The sequence below is a fragment of the Mustela nivalis genome (genome assembly GCF_964662115.1).
Source record: "Mustela nivalis genome assembly, chromosome: 10".
Lineage (NCBI taxonomy): Eukaryota > Metazoa > Chordata > Mammalia > Carnivora > Mustelidae > Mustela > Mustela nivalis.
The window spans coordinates 16473484-16491149 of NC_139029.1; the positions used below are offsets into that span (position 1 = coordinate 16473484).

Below are 17666 nucleotides of genomic sequence, written 5' to 3' on the forward strand. Positions count from 1 at the left end.
AGATCACCTGGAAGGACATTCCATTCCAATCCCTCCTGCCTATCAGATCAGAGCTTTGAAATCCAGTGCCTATAGGCACCCGCCAGATAACAGAACTGGGTGAAGGGTGCTGGTATGGGACGACAGAGAGTTGTGGGGGGCCCTGGGGGGCCGGGGACACATGACCCAGTCAACGGCAGCTGGCCTCTCTCACCAAGGGCCTGGCCTTGCTGCATGGGAATGCAGACCCAAGGGCCAGTTGTCCCACGCATTTGGAACATGTGCCCCATTTTCCAAGAGAGAATAGAAATCCTGACTTTTATGTAAAAATGGCTTCCAATTTTCAAATGTTGACCACAAAGTCAAATCTTTTAAAAAATGCTATGTGAGTCCAAACCAACCCCATTTTTCATTTCTATTTGCCGGGCCACAGGCTGCCTGAAGGCAGGGATTGTGTCCCTAATGCCCAGTCCCCGGCTTAGTAAGTATTCAGGTACCTGGTACTGAGAAAGGGTTTTCCATCCTATTCTCAGGGAGAAGATTGATTGATTCAAGTTTTTACTTAAATTCTAGCTAGTTAACCTACAGTGTCATATTAGTTTCAGGTGAACCGTCAGTGCTCATCATTAGGAGTTCCGACTACCCATCACCCATATCCCATACCCCATATCCCCGCCCATGTCCCCTCCAGCAACCCACAGTGTGTCCTCTGTAGTTAAGAGTCTGTTTTATGGTTTATCGGATAGGTAAAATGAGAATCTACTTCTTCCTAGGGGTACAGAGATGAGTCTGATAAAGTTCCTGCCCTCCCCAATGAATGGCAATTGATTATTTCATCCGATATTTTTACTTACGACCCCCACATCCCAGACCCCAAGGAATGGACCTGGGCCAGTGGTTCTCAGGAAGGGAGATTCTGCCCCTGAGGCAGAGAGCGGCCAGATTCAGCAAGTAAAAATATGGGATGACAGTATCTGACATACACAGGCTGAAACGTTATTTGTTGTTTCTCTGAAATTGACATTTAACTGAGCATTCTGTATTTTCTCCAGCAACCTTACACAGAGGGCACATCTGGCAACGTCTGAAGATGGCACAGCTGGGATGGTTCTACTGACCTCCAGGGAGTGGAGGCAGAGGATGCTAGACAACAAAGACTAAGGGGGAGCAAACATCAGGAATCTGGGTAATAGTGGGGTCTCAGCCACTGCCCGGCTGTGGGTTCACTTCCTTTGTCTAGTCCGTATTTTCCCATTCCTAAAATGAGGAAGTTGGAGTTAATTGGTGTTTCTATAACTTCCTTATGCATTGGAATCACCCAGAGGGCTTGTTAACACACAGATTGCTGCTCCTCCCACCCTAGGCTCCCGGCTGAAGTTGGCTTGGGCGGGGAGATGTCTGAGAATCTGCCTTCCTAACAAGTTTCCAGGGGATGTTGTTGGTCCTTGGACACATCCTGGGTGGCCCGGATGAGACGGTGGGTAAAGGCCCTTCTTGCAGGCTTGGTCCAGGATCTCTGGATTCCCCAGGTACCCTGCGCAGGGCTGATGGGACCCACACAGGAAGTCTCTTTTCTCTTTTCCCAGAGAGGGAGGGTGCATCTGGAGGGGGAGGACCCAGGAGCTGATCTTCTCCAGCTGGTTTTTCCAGTGGGGACAGCCAGCCTCACCAGCCCATGTTCTGTGAGACTCTGCCATCTACTGGAGGCATCAATCTCATGCTGGGCCTCAGGCAGGGCTGTATCCAGCGCCCAACGGAGGGAGAAGTATTCAGATGGCATCTCTCCCAGCAGGCCCTGGGGAAGCAATCATTAACATCTGGGTCATCTGGCTCCTTTAGGTGACTCTGTTTCCCATACAGATGCTGGTGCCTGAATTAACCTAGGAACGTGAAAACAGCGTTCACTTGCAAGCCTGTGGGATAAGTTTTGACCAAACTGTTATTCATTTCGCTTTTAAAGGCCTGACGTCCAGTTACTTTAATTTACTAAACACAAATGTTGGTGGTGATTTTTATATGGGAAAAGATTGTGTTATCTTTACAAAGTTTTACTATAAGTACTCTTCTGGGGGGTTGCATACGGCACATTTAAATTGTGGTGACTCACTTATCAAACTAAGAAAAAAACCCCATACCAATAGCACATCAGCAAGCATGTGCTGAGACAGACACGCGCATACATTTAGTGGGAGTGTGACCTGAAAGAAAGGAAGCTGACACTGGGTTTTCCAGTGTAGGATGGAGGTTTGAGTACAGGTTTTGGAAGTGGTCTAGACCAAGGCTTCATTGTTGGCCCTGGGTAGAAGCTATGTTACATGGGACAAAGCACTTTCTTTTTCTGGTCTTAATTTTTTCAACCGGAAATGAGGATCTTGAATACGGTGGATATTTCTCAAGCTTTATTTTTTTCTTACTGTTAACTTTTTAAAAAAGATTTTTATTTATTTATTTGAGAGAGAAAAAGCATAAGTGGGGGGAGGGTTAGAGGGAGAAGCAGACTTCCTGCTGAATGCGGAGCCCCAGGAAGAAGCTCCATCCCAGGACCCCGGGATCATGACCTGAGCCAAAGTCAGACACTTTAACCGACTGAGCCACCCAGGCACCCGATGATTCTGAAACTTTAACTTCATCAGAATCAGCAGGACGGCTGGAAGAGCTCACAGTCTAGAGATGCAGATTTGACAAGACCAGGTGGGCCTCACAGTCTATGTTTCTTTCTTTTTTTTTTTTTTTTAAGATTTTGTTTATTTATTTGATAGAGATTACAAGTAGTCAGAGAGACAGGCAGGGAGAGAGGAGGAAGCAGGCTCCCCGCCAAGAAAAGAGCCCAATGTGGGGCTCGATCCCAGGACCCTGAGACCATGACCTGAGCTGGAGGCAGAGGCTTTAACCCACTGAGCCACCCAGGCACCCCACAGTCCATGTTTCTTAACCAGCTCCCTTGTCACCTGTGTGACAACTGGGTCAAATGCGCCCCTGCAAGCCTTAGCTTCCTCACCTGAGAATCTTCAAAGGGTGATCGCAGGTATTAGGTGAGACAACACTGCACAAAGCTTTTGTTGCTCTTATGAATATTAAACATGCTCATAGCATTTGAAACAGTAATTAACTTGCAGAAATCTATTTTAAGAAATTAATCATATGATCAAAGGTGATCAAAGATGGCTACCTTGGTATTATTTATGATAGTGAGAACCAGGAAGCATTCTAAGCACCCAATAATAGAGGTGTTATTTAATAAATTATGGTAATTGATGTGCTGAAGTGTAATTGTAGCTGTTAGAAAGGAAGTTTTTAAAAAAAAATCACAATCACTTTGGAAAATGCTCACAATATAATACTAAGAGAAAAGAGCAAAAGGCTTGGATATTATTAGACGATATCCACATGTTAAAAAAATGAAGAGGTGCTCAACAGGGCAGGGGTGGGAGGTAGGGATTTGGGGTAGGGGTGAGGCCTCTTCCCCTCTCCCCTCTAGATTTGAGCCACTGGGGTCTGGGGCCTTATTTCAGTTCCTCAAAGATGCCCTACTTTCTCCATCAACAGAGTCTTTTGCTGTTCCCTCAACTAGAAATCGCTTCCCTCCTAATTCATCATTCAGATGTCAGCTGCAGTGCCATTGCCTCCCCTGGGAGGCCCTCCCTGACTACCCAGGCAAGGTCAAGCCCCACAGTCGTAAACATGTCTTACATTATAGTTCTTGTCCTTCCCTTTCAGATGACCGTCCACCCCATCACAGCACAGTCACAGTCATCATCACAGCACATCATAGTCACTGCTGTATCCTCTGCACCTGGCTGTCATGCCTGGCACCTAGTACATGCTCAATAAAGTTTTGTGACCAAGTCAACTTAGGTGAAGTCACTCAAGTTTTATTTGGAAGCAAATTGGAATCAGGAGAAGACTTGGTTAGCATCATCATGTTAATCCTTAGGCAATGCTATCCTCAAGCTCCACAGACCTTGGGCAAGTCCTTTCCCCTCACTGGGTCTTAGTCTCCTCTAAAAGATGAGATGATTGGGTTTCTAATAGTGGCAGTTAGATTTTAGCTTTAGTGCCGAGTCTGGTGTGTTAACCCGACCATAGGGTCGAGAAGAATTCTGAAGCTGAGTATGAGCTCAGTAGGAAAATGTCTCTGATCAATTAAGGTGGTCTGCAGTGGCTAAGACAGGTCGCAGTAGTCTGCAGGCCAGGTTTTAGCATCCTTGGAATGTAATTCTTAAGGTGTTGGGGGGTGGGGTCAGTGTTTAAACCCTTGAAGAGGCTGAAGGATCTGCTAAAATTTAAGGCCAGTATTGCAAACACAGCTTTGTGCAGGGGCAGGTGGAGAGCTGTTTGTGACTTCAGAGCCAAGGCTGGCGGTCGAGCCCTGGCCTCTCTCAGCTCTGCTCACTGCTCCTTGTGGGAACGGGCTCAAGTGGCCACACTATAGGACTTCTCAAAAGGAGTGGAATTCCTTGATTTTGTAATCGAATAGAGTGAGGCTCTGGCATTTCCCTTGGGACCCATTTGCTTCCCCTTCCTGCCCCTCCCAGTGAGGATAGCTGGAAACTTCTAGATGAATACCCACACATCCCCTCTGCAGGAGTACCTCCTCTTTTCCAAGGCATAGCCTTTGTGTTTCAGAAGATGGAAATGTGTGACTTCACGTCCCTCCCCAGCTCCCCTTGAAATCCCTCAGACTCAGCCTTGGTTAGCTGTGAGGGTTTTTCTCTGATTATGAAAGTAAATAGCAGTAATGGAGGATGTCCACAGAGGGAGATGTCAATTACAAAAGAGAAGACCCTGAATGAGACAGGGAGCGAGGATCTATTCTACTATCTAATCTACTATTTTTGTAGATTAAGAACACCCACTCCTAGAAAGCAGTGCAGCATAGTTTGCAAGGATACATTAAAGTCAAGGAGACTTAGGGATCCAAGAGGTAACACAGAGGGGCTACCTGTGGTGTGGGAGGGAGGAAAGGGGAGAAAAGAAATTCAGTACATTAGTAAATTGATGCAGGAGAGGGGCCTTGCCCAGAGTGCAATGACGATGAGCTACAGACGGAAGGGGTCTGCTTAAGACTAAACTCAGGGGCACCTGGGTGGCTCAGTGGGTTAAAGCCTCTGCCTTCAGCTCTAGGTCATGATCTCAGGGTCCTGGGATCGAGCCCCACATGGGGCTCTCTGCTTAGCAGAGGAGCCTGCATCCCTTCGTCTCTCTCTGCCTGCCTCTCTGCCTACTTGTGATCTCTGTCTGTCAAATAAATAAATAAAATCTTAAAAAAAAAAATAGAATAAACTCACCCAAGGGTCTCCCAGAACAAGCAATAATTTTCAAGAAAGACATTTTTGAAATTCAGGAAAATACAAAAATTGCCCCCAGAACCTGCTGCAGGGAGGAGGTGGCCATCACTGACCTTTCGCGGTGTTTCCCTCTAGGCTGCCTCGCATCCAGGCCAGAGTTGTTGAGGGACTCAGCATGCCCATCGGGGCCCTGGGGACAGAGGAGAGAGGACAGTTGAAGAGATACCTTATGGGATGATCAACAGAACTGGACTTTGGAGCTAAACTTTGGGTTTGGGTGCCCAACCCCTGCAAGGGAGTATTTCAGTCTGTTCTTTCTCCTTGTGGCCTGCTCAGCCCCAGCAGTAAACAGCCCATATGCTATAAATAGCACTGTGGGCTGGGGTGCGCTCAGATCTGAGACTTGAAGCATTCATTAATAGCCTGGGCGCTCATGACCGAGCTCAGACAATTGTTCAAGCATAGGTGGGGTAGCACCCCAGTTCCAAGATAGCACTCCGCTGGGGCATCTTCAGTAACAGAACGCTGGGTTTGGATTTTTGAGAAGCAGGATAATAGGCATCTGGGGTCTAAACACAGATGGACCTGGGCCTCTATTCCCAGTTCTGCCTGAGAACAGCTATGTGACCTGGGGCAAGGGACTTGGTTTCCTTAAGTCTCGGTTTTCCTAACTACTAATACTACCTAACTTTTATACGCAAAAATTGGAAAGCATCATATAAATATCAGGGACAAGTGGAAACACAGAGAGAGATGTTGTTGCTGACAAAGACTCTGATGGAACTTTAGCTGGGCTCCTCATCTCTCACCTTTGATGTCCAAGTCCTTGGCCTCCCTTCAACAAGAACCCCGTTAGGCTGGCTTAGAGTGTCCCTATGGTGGAGGTCTTCTGTGAGTGACTTTCTGTCCACTGACGCTTTACCTCGTTCTTTGGCAGTGAATCCCTAGCTATCTGTGCTATGCTGGGAGTAGAGCCCCATGTCTCTCCCCTATTGCAGTATTCAGTAAAGTCTTCCCTACTGGGATGCCTGTGTGGCTCAGTCAGTTAAGCTCTGCCTTCAGCTCAGGTCAGGATCCCCGGGTCCTGGGATCGAGTCCTATAGGGGGCTCCCTGCTCAGTGGGAAGTCTGTTTCTCCCTCTCCTCCTGCTGCTCTCCCTGCTTTGTGTGCTCTCTCTGACAAACACATTTTTTTTTTAAAAGTCTTCCGTATTGTTTATTTTTCATTTTTCAAAAAATATTTTATTTATGCTTAAGAGAGAGAGAGAGAAAACACGAGCATGAGAATCCTGGTACAGCCACTCTGGAGAACAGTATGGAGGTTCCTCAAAAAGTTAAAAATAGAATTGCTATGTGATTCATCAATTGCACCAGGAGATGTTTACCCAAAGAATACAAAAATACTAATTCAAAGGGATACAAGCACCCCGATACTTACAGCAGCATTATCTATAGTAGCCAAACTATGGGAACAGCTCAAATGTCTGATGAATGGATAAAGAAGATGTGGTATATATATAGACAGTATATAGATGTGATATATATTGTCTATATATATATACCACATCTTCTCAGCCATGAAAAAGAATAAAGTCTTGCCATGTGCGGTGATGTGGATGGAGCTAGAGTATTACGTACGCTAAGTGAAATAAATCAGAGAAAGACAAGTGTCATTTCACTCATATATGGAATTTAAGAAACAAAACAAAGAAGAAGAGGTAAAAAAGAGAGGGGGGCAGAGACAGAGAGAGAGGGAGAGGCAAATAAACTCTTAACTCTAGGGAACAGACTGATGGGTACCAGAGGGGAGTTGGGTGGGGGGGACAGGGAAACAGGAGATGAGGATTAAGGGGGGTACTTGTGGTGAGCACAGGCTGATGTAGGGAAGTGATGTAGCAATCTCTGCGCTGTACACCTGAAATAATATTATGCTGTATGATAACTAACTGGAATTTAAATAAAAATCATAAAAAAAAAAAAAAGTGGAATGTCCTTGGGAGGGTAAAACTAATAGAGGCCAGAGTGTTGAAGAGTCGAGTGGGGCTCTATCCCAGGACTCTGGGATCATGACCTGAGCTGAAAGCAGAGGCTTTAACCCACTGAGCCAGTTTTTAACTCTTTTTAAGTGTAATCTATGACAAATTCATTTTACATCACGACCCAGTCCACTTCTGTCACTTACATACTGTACATAAAATCGCAATGTCAATTTCAGGAAATGGTAATAATCCTTACGATGTGGGAAACCCTCTGACAGTTTCATTTCTATCTTACTTCTACTCTATTCTACTTCAGTTTTAAAAAATGCTCTTTGTAGCCAAAGAAATAATTTTGACACCCACCGAAGGGTCACGATCTGAAATTTGCAAACCACTCATTAGAGGGCTTCCCTCCGTCTGAACTGGAGGCTGCCCATGTATTCCTGTCTCCACATCTGCTGTTCTGCCAGCCCTCAGGCCCATCCCTCCTGTTTGATCTTGACTCCTCCAGGCCTAACCCAAGTCCTTCTCCCACAGAGTCTTCTCTGCCACAGCACCAGTCCCACTTCTCCGATCTGGTTCATTTTTCGTAAAGGGTCCTACCTACCTATTGCGTACTCAGGTGTTTCCACCTGTGCTTGGGACAGGGGAGGAGTCAAAAATACCAAAGACACATTCAGAGTCCAGGTGTTGAGCTGGAGAGCGCAAGATGCATGGAATAGAGATGGTGGGAAGACAGCTAATGAGGGGGTGACAACCCCTGGGGGGGGGGTTACCCTCTTTTCACTCCCCAACTGCACTCCTGCCTGAAAGAATTCAGGGGAGTGGAAGATCAGGAGACAGAGGGTTGGGGACAAAATGAGCCACTAGGCTGGGGGAAGAGCAGGAAGAACTGTCCCCTGAACAAAGAGGGGCCTGCATCCGAGGTTCCAGTGCAGGGGTCAAGGGAAATGGGTCAGAGGGAGGCGCTTCCTGCCGCCTGGCTGGCTGTGCGCCTGGTGATTAAGCAACCCAGGGTGGGGTGGGGGAGTCAGCAGCTGCTGTTTCCACTCTGGACAGAGGCCAAATCATCCAGTTGGCTGAATACTCCTGACCCAGAGTTGGCTCGAGAAGTATGGATCGGTTTATCGTGAGCCTTCCAGGAAAACAAAGTTATTTCATGGTATTGAATTGTCAGCTGAACCGTGGCAAATACTCTCCCCTTGACCAAGCTCTCTTCAGGCTCCCCTGAAGGTCTCAGGCCCTCACTTTGGGATTTCTGTGCTCATTCCTGCCTTGTTGAGTTGTAGCAAGAATCTCCTTAGATCAGGATAACCAGAATCCCTCCTCACTCCTGCTGTTTCTTTGTTATTTTTATCCGTGGGGTCCCACCCTCCCACCCCTTATCACCTTCTGTAAGTGTTGTGAATAATTCTCTTTAACAATAGCTTGCAAGACTGTCAACAAGCAGGGGGTGTGGGGAATCCTTGGCTGGAAGAGGAAGGAACAGTGCATGGCATGAGGGACCAAGTTCTAGTTCTGACTTGGCCTTGTCGTGGCCATTTGATTTTGGACAAGTCTAGACCTTAGCTCCCTCTTCCCATAAAATTAGAGAATGGAATGGAGTATTCAGGTCTCACCTTCTGTCGGTACTTAAATGCGCATGGAGTGTAGGAGAGGAAAATTATAATAATCACCACATGGTGAGCTGTGTACCAGGCACAGAGCTAGACTCATCACAGATGTTTTCTCATCTCATTTTCACAACACTTAGCAGTCAGGATCTTTGTTATGTGTGCGATGTTATACATGGAAACATAGCATAGTATTCTATTCTATATCTGGAGCTCTGTACTTTGGGTAAGCCCTTTGTGCCCTGGACTTTTGCCTTTGGATGGTTCCACAGGCCAGGAGGCAAAGCTTCTCCCACCTCACCCCAGAATTCCCTATCTCCCGGTCTTTCCAGAGCACTCATCATCTGAAACCCACTATATATTTCACTTATTGGCGTATTTGTCTGTTTCTCCTCCTTGAAATAACCCCCGCCCCCCCTCCCCGCCCACCACGGGCCCGCCCCAGGGCAGGGAGGCCCAGGGCAGGGATCTGTGTCTGTTTTGATCACTACTACACCCCGGTGCCTAGAACAGTGTTTGGTATGTAATAGGTGTTCAGCTACCATTTGCTGAATGAAGAAATGAACAAATGAAGTAGCTGAGTCAGAGGGAAGTTAAATAAGTAACCCAGTGTAATCCACCCAGCAAGGGGCCACACTGAGATTCAGACCCAGAACCAAGATGACCTTGGACTCAGCCCACTTAACCTCTATCTCATAACTGCCTCATTCATTCTGAGACTGTTTACTGAGGTCCTAATTCCTGTTTGGCCCTGTTTTAGGTGCTGGGGGATACACCAGTGACCCAAATAGACTAAAATCCTTGCCCTGCTCACGTCTGGAAACCCTCCTGTGTGAAAAGAGGGTTGGGGAGGTGTACGCCAGGTCTGAGGCCCCTTGACATACTGGCAGTAGACAGGACTGATGAGGGAGCAGGAGGCTGGCTGAAAACGGAGCAGGGGCTGGCACCTTGCACCCCCTCTCCACCCACTCCCCTTGGTAATATGTGTGACATTTCACAGGTACCCCTGACTGCCCTAAAAGAAGAGCAAATGGTTATCTTGCAGAGATCACAGTCCTGCAAGGCAGGAGTCTCTCTTGGTTTACAAATGTCCTTGAGATTTACTACAAAGAAGTTGCCTTATCAATAGCCCAATTTCCAAAGACACATAACTCAGTTCCTCAAGCCCTAACGTCACCCTCCCCTCCATAAAAAACTGAAGGAGATGGAGGTAGGAGGAAAAGTAAATAAAGTTAAATTTCTTTTAAGACCTAAATCTCACTAACAAGGACGTTTGATAGCAGGAATGTAACATTCCACCAGGAGACTCCCAATTGTCTTTATGTTAGTGCCTCATTAGAAGGAAAGTGGCCTTGGCTTGATAGTAACCAGGCCTTCCATATCCTGACAGTCTTCTTTATCCCAATAGCCCTTCTGAACAGCCCTTTGTCCTCACCTACCCAGCTCCTGTGTATATAACCAGCCACTCCTCACAACCCGGGGCAGCAGCATCTCCGTCTGCCCACGGGTCCTGTCCCCGTGCTTTAATAAACCACCATTTTGCACCAAAGATGTCTTAAGAATTCTTTCTTTAGTCGTCAGCTCCGAACCTCACCCCACCGAACCTGACTTAGGTTCTGGGACTTCATCAGGACTAGTTGCTCAAAGTCTGGATACTACTGTCAAAGCTCCTTAAAGGCAAGACCCAATGTCTTTATTTGCCCCTGCACTGCATCCAGCCCAGCTCCAGGCATTGAACTGGGCCTCCGGGATAAAAATGGGGACAGTGTGGGTTCCCTTTTTAAACTGAAGCACGAAGGCAATTACACCTACTTCTAAAAACATAACAAAAACAAGAACAGCTTTTAAGACCAAGTTTAAAAACATTCTCGACATTTCTGAAACACTTTTAACCCAAGCTTTCTATCCTGGGCTTTAAAACACAACCCAATGTTTTCCTTCTGAGGGTTTGCAAATGTGGTCACAAAAGAAGGGGAGGACGAGAAGCAAAGAGTCTTTGTGACTCCCTCAGACACCCCCTGACACATTTCCCAGACTGGGAAGGAGGCCTTCCATCACAAGAGGCAGAATCTGACTGGGGAGGGGTGGGGGTGGGGTTATTTGAAAGCAGAATTCTCTCAGGCCAAGAAGTTCTGTGGAAACTTGTTTTCACAGAGTTCTCTTGTGTGTGGCCTGACCCAGAAATTCTGGGGAAGTTCAGGCGAAATTTGATGTTTTGAAGCAGCTGCCCATGAAATCAGTTCCAGAGGCTTCCCTCAAGCTGAGGTCCTACTTCTAGAAGCCTAGAGAATCTAAATAGTTTTCCAGGGTAGCAAGATGGGAAATTCTTCAGCATGTCTGTGTTAACGAGTTTTTTACCCACTTTTCCACAGTGGGTAGCAATTTCCATAACATGCTAACTCTGAACCAAAATAGGATTTCTTAAATTCATTTGACTAGTGCTAAATACAGCTAAAAGAGTTCATTTTACTCATGAGCAGTCATCTGAGATTTAACCAGTCGTAAATGTAAGCTCTAATTATAACTAATAACATTTTATATTCATCTGAAATATTGAAGCGGCAGAGTGTGCGTGGGTAGTAAGGACAACACTTACGAGCATAGCATTGGATTTGGACAGGTTGGGTCTGAGTCCCAGCTCCACCATTTATAGCCTTAGACCTGCAGGTAAAATGATTTAATCTCTCTCAACTTCAATCCTTTCTAGTAAAAATTAGGTATAATAAGAGTTCCAGATTCCCAGGGTTATTGTCAGGATGAAATGAGTATGTATACATATCACTTAAGTATGAAGTCCTCAGTAAACGTTAGCTATTGTAGTAGGCAGCCCCTAAAAGGGCTCCCAATAATCTTTGCCTCCTGGTACTCCCAACCTTTGTGTGACCTCCTCCTCTTGACTGTGGGCCAGACTCAGTGATTAGCTTCTAACAAACATTATATAGCAAAAGCGATGAGGTGTTAGGCACTCAGAAGAGCCAAAACAAACTTGAAAACAAAAGAGCAGAGTTGGAGGTCTCACCTTTCCTGATTTCCACACTTGCTACCAATCTATGGGATTCAAAACGACGTGACACCAGCATAAAGATAGATCTGCACATCAGCGGAATTGAATAGAGAGCCCAGAAATAAAATCTTCACGTGTAAGGTCAACTGATTTTCAACAAGAGTGCCAAGACCACTCAGCAGGAGAGGGGCAATCTTTTCCACACGTGGTGCTGGGAAAATGGGAGATCCACACACAGGAGGATGAAGTTGGACTCTCGTCCTATACCACAGATGGAAAAAAACCACAAATGGATAGAGACCTCATCATAAGAGCTAAAACTCTTAGGAAAACTTGGAATAAGAGCTTTACCACGTTAGATTTGGCAATGATTTGTTGGATTCTGACACCAAAGGCACAAACAATGGAAGAAAAAATAGACAAATTGGAATTCATAAAAACTAAAAAATTCTGTGCATCAAATGACACTATTAATAGGATGAAAGGCAATGCAAGGCCCTTAGGTGCTCACTGCCTGCTCCAGGGTCCTTCTGAGGACATAGCGGCCACAGGACTGTGGGATATCCCAGTAGATCCTGATTGCATTTCTATTGGATTTTAGGGATAGGTAAGCAGATACATCATCTCTTATTTCAGACCAGAGAGGTTGATTTTTGTTGTTATGAATGTCCATTTGCCAGGGTAGGAATGTAGAATCATTCTATTTTCTCTCTCTGATGTTGATGACTCATGGAACTTCACGTAAGTGGAATCAAACAGTATTTATTTTTTCGTGATTGGTGTACTTCACTTAGCATCATGTCCTCAAGTTTTCTCCATGTTGTAACATATATCAAGACGTCCTGCCTTTTTAAGGCTGAATAATATCACATTATATATTTATATACACCACATTTTGTTTATCCATTCGTGAATGTATACTTGGTTGTTTCCACAAATAAACTGTTGTGAATAATGTTGCTGAGAATGAATATCTGTACAAGACCCCATTTCAATTTGCTTGCTAGGTGTCTACCTAGCAGTGACATTGATGGTTCATATGGTAAATCTATTTTTAATTTTTTCCAGAACCACTGTGTTATTTCCCACAGTGGCCATATCAATTTACTTTCCCACCAGCAATGCACAAAGTTTCCAATGTTACCACATCCTTGCCAAAACTTTTTATTTTCTGCTTTTTGTTTTTGTTTTTATAATAGTCATCCTAATGGTTGTCAAGTGATATCTCATTGTGGTTTTCATGTGTATTTCCCTAATGATCAGTTATGATGAACATCTTTTCAAGTGTTCATCGGCCATCTGTATTTTTTGGAGAAATATCTGTTCATATCCTCTGTCCATTTCTGAACTAGGTTGTCCTGTTGTTGATTTTTCAGAGTTCTTTATATATTCTGGATATGAAGCCCTTATCTGATATATAATTCGCAAATATTTCCTCCTGTTCCATAGGTTGCCTTTTCACTCTACTGATATTGTCCTTTGATGCACAGAAGCTTTTAGGTTTCATGAAGTCCAGTTTGCCTATTTTTTCTTTTGTTATCTGTGCCTTTTTTCTAAAGATTTTATTTATTTAGAGAGAGTGAGTGGGGAAGGGGCAGAGGGAGAGAGAGAATCTCAAGGAGATTCCACGCTGAGCATGGAGCCCCACATGGGGCTCAAGCCCATGACTCCGATATCATGACCTGAGCCAACATCAAGAGTCAGAAGCTCAACTCACTGAGCCTTTGATGTCAGAATCCAACAAATCATTGCCAAATCTAACGTGGTGAGCTTTTATTCCCAGTTTTCCTAAGAGTTTTAGCTCTTTTGTTTAACTCTATCTATCTATGGGGTTATTTTTTGTCTATGGTATAGGATGAGAGTCCAACTTCATTCTCCTGTATGTGGATCTCCAGTTTTCCCAGAACCATGTGCGGAAAAGATTGTCCTTCCCCTGCTGAGTTGTCTTGGCACCCTTGTTGAAAATCAGTTGACCTTACACATGAGGATTTCTTTCTTTCTTTTTTTTTTAAGATTTTTTATTTGTTTATTTGACAGACAGAGATCAAAAGTAGGCAGAGAGGCTGGCAGAAAGGGAGAGGGAAGCAGGCTCCCCGCCGAACAGAAAGCCCGATGTGGGGCTCGATCCCAGGACCCTGGGACCATGACCCGAGCTGAAGGCAGAGGCTTTTAACCCACTGTGCCACCCAGGTGCCCCTGAAGATTTATTTCTATTCCGTTGATGTGTAGATCTATCTCTATGTTGGTATCAATATTGTTTTGAATCCTGTAGATTTGTAATAAGTGTTGAAATCAGAAAGTATGAGACTCCAACTTTGTTCTTCTGCTTTTATTGAAAAATTGTTTTAGCTGTTCAGGGTTTTTGAAATTCCTAAGTTTTAGGAGGGATCTTTCTATTTCTGAAAAAAAAAAAAAAAAAAAAAAAAAGTCTTTGGGAGTTTGATAACAATTGCATTGAATCTATAGATCACTTTGGGCAGTATTAACATTTAAACAATATTAAATCTTTCAATCTATGAACACGATATCTTTCCATTCATTTTTGTCTTCTTTAATTTTGCAGTTTTCATTATATGTCTTTCACCTCCTTGGTTAACTTAATTACTAAGTATTTCATTCTTTTTAGTGCTATTATAAATGGAGTTGTTTTCTTAATTTCCCTTTCATATTTTCATTGTAACTGTAGAGAAGTGCAATTGATTTTTGAGGGTTGCCTTTGTATTCTGCTACTTTTCCAAATTTATTTATTAGTTCCAGTAGATGTTTGATGGAAACCTTAGGGTTTTCTTAAATATTTATTTATTTATTTGACAGAGATATGGAGTACAAGTAGGCAGAGAGGGAGGCAGAGGAAGAGGGAGAGGGAGAAGCAGACTCTCCACTGAGCAGGGAGCCCAATGCGGGACTCAATTCCAGGATCCTGGGATCATGACCTGAGCCGAAGGCAGCCGCTCAACCAACTGATCCACCCAGGGAACCCTAGGATTTTCTATATATAAGATCATATCATCTGTGAGCAGAGGTAATTTTACTTCTTCCTTTTCAATTTAGATGTTATTTATTTATTTTGCCTAATTGCTCTGCCTAGGACTTGTAGGACTATGTTTAATAGAAATGGTGAAAGTGAACATCCTTGCCTTGTTCTTGCTTTTAGGGGAAAAGTTTTCATCTTTCACATTGAATATGATGTTTGCTGTGGGTTTTTCAGATATGACTGTCATTATGTTAAAAATAGTTTACTTCTATTCCTAGTTTGTTGAGTATTTTTATTATGAAAAATTGTTGAATTCTGTCAGTTTTTTCTGCACCAGTTGAGATGATCATGTGTTTTTCTTTCATTCTGTTAATATGGTGTATTACCTTGATTGATTTTTGTATGTTGAACCATCCTTGCATTCCCGGAATAAATGCCACTTGGTCATGGTATATAATTGGTTCACTATGCTATTGGATTCAATTTGATAGTATTTTGTTGAAAGCTTTTATAGAAATGTTCATAAGGAAAATTGGTCTGCCGTTTTCCTATCCTGCAGTGTCATTTTCTGGATTTGAAATCAGAATAGTAAAGGATGAGTTAGGACTTGTTCCCTCCTTTTCTTTTTTTTTCTTTTTTTTTGAAAAGTTTGAGAATGATGGGTGTTAGTTTTTGAATATTGGTAGAATTTACCAGTGAAGCCATTAGGTGGAGGGCTTTCCTTTCTCAAGAGTTTCAGTCTCCTGATTAAATCTCCTTACTAGTTATAAGTGTAATCAGATTTTCTATTTCTTCATGATTTAGTCTCGGTAGATTTTCTACCTTGAGGGATGTTTCCATTTTATCTGGGTGATACAATTTCTTGGAGTACAAGTGTTCATAGTTTTCTCATAATCTTTTTATTTTTGTAAAATTTGTTAGTGAGGTCCTCACTTTCATTCCTGATTTTAGTCATTTGAGTATTTTTTTTTAAGTCAATCTGTTAGAAGTTTGTCAATTTCATTGATTTTTCTTTTCAAAGATATAACTTTTGGTTTCATTGATTTTTCTCTCTCTCCCTCTTTTTTTTTAATTCTCTATTTCACTTATCTCTGCTCTAATCTCTATTATTTCCTTTCTTCTGCTAGGTGTGGGTTTAGTTTGTTCTTTATTTTCTTAAGTTGTAAAGTTACATGGTTGTTTTGAGATCTGTCTTGTTTTTTTTAATGTGTTTGTATATAAAGCTTTCCCCCTTAGCACCACTTTCAGTGGGTCCCAAAAGTTTTGGTAAGTTGTACTTCCATAGTCATTCAACTTTAAGTATTTTTTAATTTCCCATATGATATATTCTTTGACCCACTTGTTGTTTAAGAGTGTGTTGTTCAGCTGTCATCGCCACATGTACAGTTAGTGTTGTAGTGGGAGGGTGAATCAGAAGGTATAAACCATCTCCAGACCTTTTGCAAGAAGCCTACATGGTATTAACACTGAATTTAAACTTGCCATAGTATATAAACTATATTAATTATGTGTTTTGCATAAAATTGCCAAAACACAGTGATGGTATATGATGGTATAGGACCTTGAAAAAAAAATCTATATTGTGCTTTTCCTCTGTGAATGGGAAAGCCATTTTTAGTGGATGACTGCCATTTGACGACTCAGTTGGATGTATAGCTAAATCTTGCATCATGCTGTACTGATGTGTATTATTGCTAGTAGTTGTTTATGGCAATGAAGAGTTTATTTTTAAAAAATCTGTTATGGGGGCATCTGGGTGGCTCAGTGGGTTAAAGCCTCTGCCTTCGGCTCCGGTCATGATCTCAGGATCCTGGGATAGAGCCCCACATCAGGCTCTCTGCTCAGCAGGGAGCCTGCTTCCTCCTCTCTCTCTGCCTGCCTCTCTGCCTACTTGTGATCTCTGTCTGTCAAATAAATAAACAAAATCTTTAAAAAAAATATGTTATGTACAGTTGAAACACATTTTGCATTTGCTAAAAAAAAGTGTGTTAATTTCTACAGTTTGGATCATTTTCCAGTTTTCCTTCTGTTATGGACTTCTAACCTCATCCTGCTGTGGTCAGAGAAGATACTTTGAATGATGCCTGTATTATTAAGTCTATTGAAATATTGAGATTTAACTTGTGACCTAAAAGATGGTCTATCCCGGAGAATGTCCCGTGTGCATTTGGGAAGAAAATATATGCTGTAGTTGTGTAGAGTATGCTCTACATATTTATTAGATCTGGTTCGTTTACTATATTGTTCAAATCCTCTATTTCTTTACTCATCTTCCATCTGGTTGTTCTATCCATTATTGAGAGTGTGGTATTAAGTCTCAAATGATTATTATTGAAATGTCTTTTTCCCCTCAGTTCTCTCAATTTTTGGCTCACACATTTAATGATCTGTTACTACTTTCATAAACAACTTCCCCTTTTCCTCTTCCTCCTCTTCTTCCATTTCCTTCTTCTTTGTCAAGATTTTATTTTTTAAGTCATCTCTATACCCACTGAGGGTCTTGAACTCACAATCCAGACATCTAGAATTACATGTTTTACTGACTGAACCAGCCAGTGCTACAAACTTCTTCTTTTTAAAGATTTATTTATTTATTTGAGAGAGAGAGAGAGTAGGGGGAGGGTCATAGGGAGAGAATCTCAAGCAGACTCCACACTGAGGGGGGGGGCTCAATCTCATGACCCACGAGATCACGAATTGAGTTTAAACCAAGAATCAGATTTTTAACTGACTGAGCCATCCAGGTGTCCCTGTCCTTCTCTTACATACACTCAAGGTTGATAATTCTTCTCCAGCCAGTGGACAAAACATTCATTATCATGGTGAGGTG

The 17666-nt window shown here is 43.2% G+C and overlaps 1 protein-coding gene across 2 annotated transcripts in view; it reads right to left on the minus strand.

The window, feature by feature from the left end:
• Positions 1–5602, minus strand: part of CNR2 (cannabinoid receptor 2) — a 33064-nt gene extending 27462 nt beyond the window's left edge. For both annotated transcript variants that reach the window (XM_082687605.1, XM_082687608.1), the window contains exon 1: positions 5381–5602. The gene's annotated coding sequence lies outside the window, so the exon portion shown is untranslated. The remainder of the gene's footprint in view (positions 1–5380) is intronic.
• Between the last annotated feature and the right edge of the window lie 12064 nt (positions 5603–17666).